Below are 12064 nucleotides of genomic sequence, written 5' to 3'. Positions count from 1 at the left end.
CAAATTGCTACTGTTAGCTTCTCAATTCTGCTGTTAAAAAGGAGATGCAAAATGATCACAAACATTAGAATGACAGTAAAGAAACACACCTTGGGTCTCTACAATTATATCATTCTGCAAGAATATCTGGAGATTAAATCTGCTTTAAAAATTTTTAAAGTGAATGTGAATCTCAAGTCAAATTTTTTTCATAACATACAAGTTTTAGTTCATGTATACAATATTATACTGAAATTGAATTATGTCTTTAAAATTATTTTAAATTTTTAATTGCTTGACAAATATCAAGAATTAATCATGAAACACTAGTTATTATTCCTGATAAGAAAGTTATTGAAAATAATTTTGCTTGTAGAGAAAGGGAATGTTTAAAAATGATGCAAATTGTCCTCCTATTTCTTCTTGGTACAGATCTATAAGGAAGAGTGCAAGAAGAAACATCCAGACTCTTCCATTAATGTTGCCTTATTCTCCAAGAAATGTTCTGAGAGACAGAAAACCAGGCATGCTAAGAAAAGTCAAAGTTTGAAGATATGCAAAAAAGTGGCAAAGCTTGATTATGTTCCTCCCAAAGATGAAAAGTAAGGAAAGAAAAAAGAATCCCAATGCTCGTAAAAGACCTTCATCTGCCTTCCTGTTTTGCAATATATGTCGCTGGAAGACCAAAAGTGAACACCAGGCCTATTCACTGGGAATACAGCAAAGAAATTTGGTGAAATGTGGTCTGAAAAATTTAGTGGAGGATATATAACCACATGAATAGAAGACAGCTTAACAAAAGGAGAAATAGGAAAAGGATACTGCTGTGTACTAGGCCAAGGGCAAAAGGAAAGCAGCAAAGAAGGCCAGCAGGCTCCACGAAGAAGAATGAAACAGAAGATGAGGTGGACATGGAGGAGGTAAAGATAAAGAAGAGATGGCTGTCCTGCTTGATTTTTTTTTTAATTATTATTTTTTTATTTTAACATTTATCATTTTTTACATTTTTTTAAACTGGCTGTCCTGTTTTGATGTGTGTGGAGGGGGCATATATGCTCAGACAATTGTTTTGCTGAGAATGTGAATTCAAGAGCAATTCAGTAATAGCTTCAGTGTAAGATAAAATTCTTTGTAGAGAAAATATTTTTTAAAAAATTCAGGCTGTAGCTTTTTGAGGTGGTACACTATATATATATTTTAAAGCTTCTGATGTTGAGTATTTCTAGATATTTAATGGTTTCTTTAATCTATTTTTTTAAAGATTTATTCATTTATGCATACAAGAACTGGGGTACAGGCCAGAGGTGTGGGGGGGTGAGAGGATTCACCAGAGACAGAGTGGGGAACAGAACAGGCAGACCGACCAAAACACACGGCTGAGGGGAGCAGTGGGCAAGACAGGAGAGGTCTGCTGTGCCATGTGGGTAGCTCCCTGGCTGGGGATCGAACTGCCACTGCAGCCGCCAATAGCTTCATAGGTTGTGTCTCAACCCCTTGCGCTACCAGGGAGGCCCGGTTTCTTTAACCTCTTGACTTGTGTATGATAGTGTAGCAAACATGTAGGAATTAGTATTCCTAATGAATTTGGGTTACTTTTAAAATTTTGTAATAAAATAATGTCTAATACTTCTACAAAACAATGATGTGTTCTGCATGTGAAATGCCCTACCTGTGAATACATCCATTGAAAATGCTTTGCCTCACATTTCTGATATATGTAATTTCTCCTCCTCATGCTGCAAAAATGTATAGATGACCTCCTCCCTTAATTTCTATATCATGCTATCACCAAGCCAACCAATTCAGTCTCCTAAATACCAATCAATCCACCGCCCTCTCTCCAACCTCACTGACACTTCCTTAAGTTAAACCACTCCAGAATCTTGTCTAAATTGCCTAAATGACTTCCGTAATTTTTTTTTTTCCTAACTTGTGTCTTACTTAACTGCTCTTTATATCTGTTGGGATCATCATTATAACAACCAAATGTTATTTCACTTCCCATTTCCCTCAAAGTAAAATCAAAATACCTTAACATGCTATCCAAGTTCACAAATGAACACGGCTCCTCAATATCTCTATCTGACACATAAACAGACTCAAGACACATCCTTGGCCATTTGAGCATTTGGTCTGACTTTAATAGAACTATTGAACATAGTTTTATTTTTAGTTTTAAGTGTTATCTGGCTTAATAACTTTTAAAATTATTTTGTATTTTATTTACATAGCACATTTTACATTTATCTGGTCCCTTTGAGGATAAATGTATTTTATACTTTTATCATTGAGCTCTAATTGCTTGTGTTAAGTAGGATGGTGAAGCCTGCAAGTGGTAGAGGCCCCTTTAATCTGCTTGACAAGAAAAGCCTCTCTGTTGATTTCTTCTTTGACCCTTTGGTTGTTTAGTAGAATGTAGAAAATCCGTATTTATGAATTTTCTAATTTTCTTCATATAATTAATTTCTAGTTCCATAACATAGTGGTCAAAAAAGAAGCTTAACATGATTTCAGTCCTCTTCAATTTATTAAGTATTGTTTTGTGACCTCACACATGAAGAATGTGACCAGAGTTAGCGATACTGTACTGTACATTTGAAAGTTGCAAAGAAGGAAGATCTTAAAAGGTCTTGTCACAAGAAATAAAATATGTATCTGAAGTCATTAATGTTAACTTTTTGTGGAAATCATCGAGTAATATATATCAAAACATTATATTATAGATATTAAACTAGTGCAATTTTATAGGCCCACAATAAAATTGGGGAAAATAAAAAGAAAAGCCACTGGCGTAGAGAACCTAGAAAGTCCTAATTTAAAACAGCTACCTTACAATATGATGCTTGTTAGACACAGGATCCACCCCTACTTCATACATACATGGTCAAAATAACAAGTAGGATAGAGTTAGCCTAAGTTCCTCCAGAGCAGTGCACATTCTGATCACTTCATTGATGTGTGTGTTGAGGAGATATGAGGGCACTGGAAACGTGTGTGCAGAGTAAATCTTGAGGTTGGATAAGAGAGGGTTTATTGACACAAGAGTCAATAAACTCTCTTGTGATTTGTGGCTTAGCGTCCTGTTCAGGACAATGGGATAGACACATTGATACCCTGCAGTAAATAAGAAGGTGATACAGGAACTGCTTTGCAGATTATTGAGAAATAAAAGCAGACTAGTCAATGAAATTGGGTGGCAAAGAATATTTGTAAGCCGGAGGAGTTACCTGCTAAGTATGATACCTGAAGGGTTGGAAGGCAGATTATGCAATTTTGTACTCATATTCTCCCTACTGATATAAAGACCCTACATGCAAGAGAACAGCTCTTAGTATCACATTAGACTACAAAGGAAAAGCAACACAGATTTTTTCTGACTTCAATTTCTCCTTACTACTGGACTGTTTATTGAGAAAGAGAAAGAAACTCTTTATAGGCAACAAAGCCAGAGGAGAGATCAGGGTTACTTAATCAGAAAGCATTTAGGACAGTGGCTAAAAGGATCATAGTATAGAAGTGAAATAGTTGGAAAACCAATTAATGTGCTACTGGATTTTATAACCTGGGGGGAACAAAGCCAAAGCTTGGGAAGCACAGGGTTTCTAGATTAAGCTATTTTCTAGATTAAGCTATTAAACTCAGTTTCTAGATTAAGCTATTTCCCAAGTAAAGAAACTTAATTGAGAGATTCTGTGTGTGTGTGTGTTTGAGGATGACTCTACAAAAACATAAAATACCTAAGACCCAATCTTCTCCAACTGAAACTGAGTTCATGTATGAAGATAAAAGGACATTAGATTTTGCCTCATCTGCATCCCATGCTACCCATCATGTCTCTGAGCGAAACCTTTGTGTTTCCTCTGAATGCAAGTACATTCTGTCCTGAAGAAGTCTATTCATTCCGTGGAATATGGCCTATTCAGCTGCAGTGAAAAAAGCTGTTTTCATGAAAAGATTCCTATTTGGGTTGCAGCTTAAAACACTTTAGAGATTTGAATTTTACCCAGTTCTTAAAATGATCTTTATGTTAATCTGATAGTGAATCATTTCTCAGTGCACCTTACCTACCTGGACCTAGCTCAGGCAATTAGTAGAGCCATATCAGGTAGCTATGCTGTGTCACAGTGGGAGGGAGCCGCAGTGTGGCAGTCAGAACTCTCAGTGCGCATGCCCAGTGCTGTCCTGACCTTTGTGTGATCTGGGTTGATGCCCATGCTGACATCCATGCACCCCTCACCATTTCATCTGGACAGCAAGTTTCAATTCTCTTCAGAGAATTATAGGATAAGGTACCACAAATCCCAGAATTTTTGTGGTGCAAGCCTTGTAACTCTTCCCCAAGTATCATGTGTATTAGTTTAAGTGGAAGCTCCTGACTATTTTATCCAAAAGAATTATGATTTACTCAGCATTCAAAAAAAGATAAACACATGCAATTTGCAGCAACATGGATGGCGCTGGAAGGGATCATGCTCAGCGAAATAAGCCAAAAAGAAAAAGAAAAATACCGGATGGTCTCACTCATAGCAGGAATCTAGAAAACTTAAATAAGGGACCAGGAAAATGAATAACTATAAGAAAGTGAAAATCAAAATCAACAAAAAACTATGAACCAGAGACACTTTTAGGCGGGCGGGGGCGGGAGGGGAGGGATTGGGGTCAGAATGGGGGGCTGCAATTGTATGGGGAATATAACAATAAAATTTATAAAAAAAAAAAAAAAGAAACTCCAAAAAAAAAAAAAAAGAATTATGATTTACAATATTTTTTCCATTGAGAGACATAGATGGATTTGGGATCCAGAAGGATATGGACATCAAATGTCCAAAGATATTTGATCTGCTAATTGGAAAATGACAAAGGCAAATCCATTTAAGTTTTGATATTGATACATTTAACCTTATACTGGCTCCAGCCACAGGAACCCCTTTTGTAGGGGGCCTGCCCTATACAGAGAGCACATCTGTCACTGAGAAGATACACAATACAAGGTGGCTGTCAGCAATGGATCTTGTTGAAGTCAATTCTCAGCTGCTTGCTTCTCAGCAAGAGGCCAAGGCTACAGCAGGCCTGGCAGTCGAAGTGGCTGCTTCAAGTTTTGGCCAGATAAGGGAGGAAGGGCACATAACCAATATCAGACTCCCAGTTCCCCAGATGAATCAGAAAGTAAAGAATGTGTGAAAATTTAGGAAATACTGTGTTGACACATTTGTCACAGTAGGCACTCCAGAGTTGTGAGATATCTGAGGGAATAGATACTAAATGGTCATCTAGTGGCCTCCTTGGTAGCCTAGGGGTTAAGTCTCAGCACTATCATCCTGATAGCCTGAGGTTGATCCCGCCCAGGGAGCTTACCCATATTGCACAGCAGACCTCTCCTGTCTCACCCACTGCTCCCTTTAGCAGCGTGTTTCAATGGATTTACCTGTTCTGCTCCACACTCTGTCTTTAGTGAATCCTCTCACCCTCTTTACCTCTGGCCTACACCCGAGTTTTTCTCTGCAAAAATAAATAAAATCTTTAAAAAATGGTCAACTGGGTAAATATTGCCTTAATGAGGATATTTTTGCATTCTCAAAATTGTAAAATTTCCTCTCCCTCTTTATTTTAGTGACTAATATCACAGTATAATGTATTTTTTTTAAGATTTATTTATTTATGCATACAAGAGCTGGGGGACAGGCCAGAGATGTGGGAGGTGAGAGGATTCACCAGAGACAGAGTGGGGAACAGAACAGGCAGACTGACTGAAATACACTGCTGAGGGGAGCAGAGGCTGAGGATTGCTTCATAGTGTGGTGCTTAACCCCATGTGCCACCAGGGAGGCACAATGTATTTGTTTTTATTTGCAGTACTTGTTGGAGTACTATGAAAATTTAAAGAAGCCTAAATAGCAAATAAATAGCAGGTACACTGGAAAAGGGGAAAACTTATACCTGCTCAGAATTGTTTCCTACAGTACAGTATATGTATTTTATAGCAAACTATTATAACCCCCATTTAACAATGAAAGCTTCCAGAGGTCAATTGACAAATGGACTAATGACTCAAGAGAGTATCACCATGGTACTATGGTTTCACCCTGTGTTCATTTTTTGAAACCCTGAATGCAAATCATTGAACCTACAGCTTGTTTCCTAACCAGCAAGTAAAAACAATTATACCGGTAAAAAACAACTATACTGGTAGAAAAACTATAATGGTGAAGTTAAAGTGCCTGGCATTCATTCACCTCCCTACCCATCTCTAACCAAAATGATAAATCAGACTTTTTTCACATGATTTTCAAAGATTTGGATAAGATTAGTGCTAAGGGATGCAAGAAAGTTGGCCACATCATATCCCATTTCTATTACCTAAATGGCCCCTGCAAAATTCAAAAAGATCACATCAGCCTGTAAGGTGACAACAGCAATGGCAATCACTGTGCTGTATGTGACATCTTTTTTTTTTTTTTAAGGTTTATTTTTTTATTTTTATACAAGAACCGGAGTACAGGCCAAAAGCACAGGAGGGTGAGAGAATTCACCAGAGACAGAGCGGGGAGCAGAACAGGCAGACGGACTGAAAACACTGCTGAGGGGAGCAGTGGGCGAGGCAGGAGAGATCTGCCATGCCATGCCGTGCTGTGCCATAGCTCCCTGGCCGGCCAGGAATCGAAGCCGTGCTGCAGAGGCTGCGAATAGCTTCACAGTGCTGCGCTCAACCTGCTGCGCCACTAGGGAGGCCCGTATGTGATATCTTTATCAAAGAAAATATTCCAAAATTGTGCACATGGTTTGAGACTATTAGTCTGACAAATAAATGTTTTTTTCCATTCTAGTCTTAAAATTAGATTGCTTCTATTTAGGATGGAGTTTGAAACAAATTTCCTAATTGTTCAGTGGAGATTTTAAATTCCCTGCTCTTTTTCACTGCCTGCTATGCAGAAGTGTTGATCACTAGCAAAACATCAGTTTGGTCCAAGACAGTAGTGGCATTATTGTAATTGGATTTGGTACCCAGGAAAAATGACAGTACTTGAAATACTCTAATTAGAAATATGGATTCCAAGATATGGAGAGAAACTTTGTGAGATGCAGAGATCTAACATATCTGTGGACTTTCACAAGATTTTTTTTTTCTAATGCAAAAGACAGTTTTTGTACCTTATGTAATGCTATCAAGAGTCACATTGCTTGGTGGAAATTTGGATCTTGGAAAGAGTATTGACTAGGTTGGAACTGTAATCAGTTATAAATGAGACTCAGATATCTGCAGCTTTGTTATTATCAAGACTCACTACTCAATAGATCTGTGATGCTGTCTGTAATGGACAGAAATGCTCGATGGTGTTCTCACAACTCCAATATAAGCATCAGAATGTACAACTCTATAATTATTGAGAAAATATTCTTCTGACAAGAAAGTATTTACTATTTGTTAAGTAACTCCTCTCAAGAGTCAACCAAAGGCTCTCAGGAAGTGGCCTCATGTCAGAAACAAACCATGATGACATTCTGATTTTGAATTCCCACATACCTAGACTGAGAGAAATATATTTCGGTTGTTTAAGCCATGATCTATGGTATTTTAGTAAATAGATATACATATGAATCAAATAAAAATAATAATAGTTGAGATTAGATAGTTGAGATTTATAATAATGTTTTAAAACATCATGCTACATGGGGCCTCCCTGGTGGTGCAACGGGTTGAGTACAGTGCTGTGAAGCTGTCCATAGCCTCTGTAGCATGAATTCAAAACCCAGCTGGCCAGGAAGATACCCACATGACACGGCAGACCCCTCCTGTCTTGCCCACTGCTCCCCTCATCATGCTCCAATTTTCCTTATTTTCTCCTGAGCATCCACCTAAAGTTAATCTGTTCTTTATCTGTCCTTTTTAGTTTTTGGCATATCCTTATAGGTCTAAATCACTTCTCTATGGTATTTTTTCTCTTAAAAACATGTATAATTTATTTCAAGGGCCTTTTACACTGGCAAGTAGCATTCCAGATAACTGCCATTGCATTACTTTGTTATTCTTGTCAAACATGCTTCCATGTAGTTAAAACTTTCCTCATGAGATATCAAAACAAATTTTAGGCACTAGAAAAAGATGTCTTTTCAGCAGTAGAATTATGCTAATATTCCTATTTTTGTCTTGAATAATACAGAAAATTATTATGAATGTTGCAATTATTCTTATATACAGTGATATTTGCACTCTGATAAAAATATATTGAAGTACTTAATTCTTTATATTTCAATTATATTTCCATTAAAACTGATATGCATTTTCTCAGTTCTAGTCCATATCCCTGAAAAAGAGAGTTCCAATTACTAACCCAGTAGTAACCAATTAACAAAGACAAAATATATCTATTTATCACTCTGCTATTTTTTAGTTCTATTTTCATATTTATTGAATACTCTAAATTTATTTCTTACTGAAGTAGCATTGCATTATAATATTATATAAGAGTGCATCATTGAGAATCAACATGTGTATATGCTATGTTCACTGTTAAAAGTTAATTTGATCCTTTAACATTCTTTTATCCTATTTTTGCTGATTTTAGTGTGTGAGGAAAAGGGAAGGATTACAGAAAATAGATACTGCACTTTTGTTTCCTCTCCTGTTCGTTTTTGCATACATGTTTCTCATTGCATCTATGATTTTGCTGTCATCAGGAAAGATGATATGGCAATAATTTTTCCCTAATCTGATAACACTTTGTTAGCTAGTGATTATTGTATTCCCATATTTTTGTTTTAAAAGAGTTGAACTGTCTTTTTTTTTAAGATTTATTTATTTATGCATACAAGAGCTGGGGTACAGGTCAGAGGTTTGAGGGGTGAGAGGATTCACTAGAGACAGAATGGGGAATAGAACAAGCAGACTAACTGAAATACACTGCTGAGGGGAGCAGCGGACGAGACAGGAGCGGTCTGCTGCGCCATGTGGGTTAGCTCCCTAGCCAGGGATCAAATTCAGAGCACGGTGGTGACAGTGCTGCAACTTAACCCCTATGCCACCAGGGATGTCCCTAAAAAGACATAGATTTAAATAAACAAGGGATAAAGTATGTGGATCAATGTCTAGGAGAAACCACATAGATTCCAATTGACTTGTCCCCTTAGAATTGCATGAAAATGCTTATTTCTCCTAGCAACCACACAAAATCACCAGCTAAGGAATCTCTCCTAATCTTAGTGTCCAAGCATTTCATTGGGTTTCAAACATGTAGGTATGTCACACCTGTATAACTGACTTCAGCTGCTCTTAGACGCTAGCACCCAGAACAAAAATAAGTATTCACCATAAATTATAATGTTCACATAAACCATCTGACAAAGCTGATACTACACGGCCCAAGGCTTCACACATGCAAAAACAGAATTTCACACTATATTATATTGTTAATATAAATTATTTGAACAAATGGAAGGTACATGGTGAAAAGCAAAAAATATCTTATCTGGTATAATATTGCAAAGGTTTAAAGCTCATATCTCATGAAACAACAAAGGGCCTATCTTGAAGACAGGACTTTCTAGGAAATTGCAGGGTTTGAACAACCATGTAAATTAAACTGAGCTAATTATTTCCTGCTAAATCTAATCTCTGATCCACTACTAAGTTCTATTGCAGAAAATTATATTTTCTTGGGTATCCCTATTTAGTATAGCTTTTATGTAACAGATACAGTAATAGTAACAGCATGGATCTGACTAATATGTGAAGGAATTGGGATGGTTGTAGGAACAGACAAGAGTAGACAAGAGTTTAAAGAATGAATCTATTCTATGGAACCATTACAGACATTTTCATAGCTTTGCACTATTTAATTACTTAATTTTCCCCTTGATCTTTGTACTTTGTAATAAACTTGTTACAGGAATATATAGCATTAAAATTAACTGATGGATGGCGTATGATGATTAGCTAAAATCAGTTCTTCCTCAGGTCAGAAATATTACATCAGATTATATCTTTGAAAGATTTTGATTTGCTCTAATATTTTGATAATTGATATCAGGATTATCAGAGCATTTACTTATATACGCTTACCAGAAACTCTGGTGTTAACACTTATCACATCATATGATCAATGTATTCATTACAGAATAAGAAAATAGGAATAATAATAAAAAATGGGAATAAGAACTACATAAGCATTATGGATTTATTTGTATTCTTACCCAACATAACTTAACCTTTCTCACATGCTATTATTAACAGACACATAACAATTGACCATGGTTCAGTTGTTTGTGGGTTCCTAGTAAGTTGGGAACAAATCAGATACTTTGTCTTGTCATCAGATTCATATTAAAACTAGTTTTTAATTTGTGCTTTATGCAGTGAGGCCCAGGGCCTCCATTTTACAGAAGTTGCTATCATATTCATAGACTCTATCTATAGGCAATTTGAGGGCTATTGCAATCTTTTTTTTTTTAACTTTATACAAATTTTTTTAACATTTTTTATTTAAATTTTATTTTTATATTCCCCATACAATTACAACCCCCTATTTTGACTCCAATTCCTCTTTTCCCTGCCCTCCACCTCCCATAGAGTGTCTCTGGTTCATAGTTGTTTGTTGATTTTGATATTTTCTTTCTTATAGTTATTCATTTTCCTGGTCCCTTATTTAAGTTTTCTAGATTCCTGCTATGAGTGAGACCATCCGGTATTTTTCTATTTCTTTCTGGCTTATTTCGCTGATCATGATCCCTTCCAGCGCCATCCATGTTGCTGCAAATTGCATGTGTACATCTTTTTTGAATGCTGAGTAATATCCCATGGTGTATATGTACCACATCTTCTTGATCCAGTCATCTATTTTTGGGCATTTGGGTTGTTTGCAAAGCTTAGCTATTGTAAATAGTGCTACTATAAACATAGGGGTGCAGGTGCTCTTTGGAATTGATGTTTCTGTGTCCTTTGGGTAAATACCTAGGAGTGGAATTGCTGGATCATATGGAAGCTCTCTGTTTAGTAGGTCCAGAAATCTCCACACAGCTCTCCATAGTGGTTGGACCAGTTTGCACTCCCACCAACAGAGCAGGAGAGTTCCTTTTTCTCCACATCCTCGCCATCATTTGTTGTTGCTAGTTTTTTTAATATGTGCCATTCTCACTGGTATAAGATGGTATCTCATGGTAGTTTTGATTTGCATTTCCCTGATTACAAGTGATGTTGAACATTTTTTCATATGCCTGTTGGCCATTTGCATTTCCTCTTCAGAGAAGTTTCTTTTTAGCTCTTCTGCCCATTTTTTGACTGCATTATTTTCTTTGTTTTTGTTGAGTCTCATTAGCTCTTTGTAGATTTTTGTGATCAGTCCTTTATCATTAGTGTTGTGTGCAAAAATGTTCTCCCTGTTGGTGGGGTTTCTCTTTGTTTTGGTTATTGTCTCTTTTGCTGTGCAGAAGCTCTTTAATTTGATGTAGCCCTAGCTGTTTATCTTTGGAGGGCTATTGCAATCTTCACATTAATCTTCTGACCCAAATGCTCATATTCACTTCCTAATGCATCATTCCATCTCGTGATAGACTGGACCCAATTTAACAACTTCATTGGTGTTGTGGGGTTGGTCTCCCTAAAAGTGTCAATAGACACTTCTTAATATGCCCAGAGTAGGCTTTTGTTACCTCTGTATGGCAAAATGAGCAAGGTCCTATGAGTCTAGATTACCTAATACCATTTAAAGAATGCAGGTGGTTTTGGGTTGATAGCAGTGAGGGCCCTGAAGGAGAAGAGAAGCTTCTGTCATTGCCTAAGTCCACCCCTCACTAAAGAAGATAAATCTATTTTTTTTTTAAATTGGCTCATATTCTTTTTGTTAATTCAATATTTTACACTTTAGTCCTTCAATTACTCATTTTGATGTTCAGATCATTCCAAACTTGACTGGTGGGAGTTCATTCAGTGTTTCCTATATATTTTTAAAACATTCATATATGATTTTGAGCATGTCTCACTTTCTGCAACAGCAAGGTATTGTTTTCCCTTCACTGTATATAAAAGCATATATTTTCTTGCATGCTCATTATCTTGTTCTATTTTGAGTTAATATCCTGGAAATCATTTCTC

At 36.6% G+C, this 12064-nt stretch overlaps 1 pseudogene; it reads left to right on the top strand.

Annotated features, from left to right (window-relative positions):
* Positions 1-3843: 3843 nt before the first annotated feature.
* Positions 3844-5168, top strand: LOC119238101 (arginase-2, mitochondrial-like; annotated as a pseudogene).
* The last annotated feature ends 6896 nt before the right edge of the window (positions 5169-12064 follow it).

Source organism: Talpa occidentalis, unplaced genomic scaffold (assembly GCF_014898055.3).
Source record: "Talpa occidentalis isolate TD23 unplaced genomic scaffold, MPIMG_talOcc4v2.1 talOcc4.11, whole genome shotgun sequence".
NCBI classification, from domain to species: Eukaryota; Metazoa; Chordata; class Mammalia; order Eulipotyphla; family Talpidae; genus Talpa; species Talpa occidentalis.
This window is presented reverse-complemented; position numbering and strand designations above follow the sequence as displayed.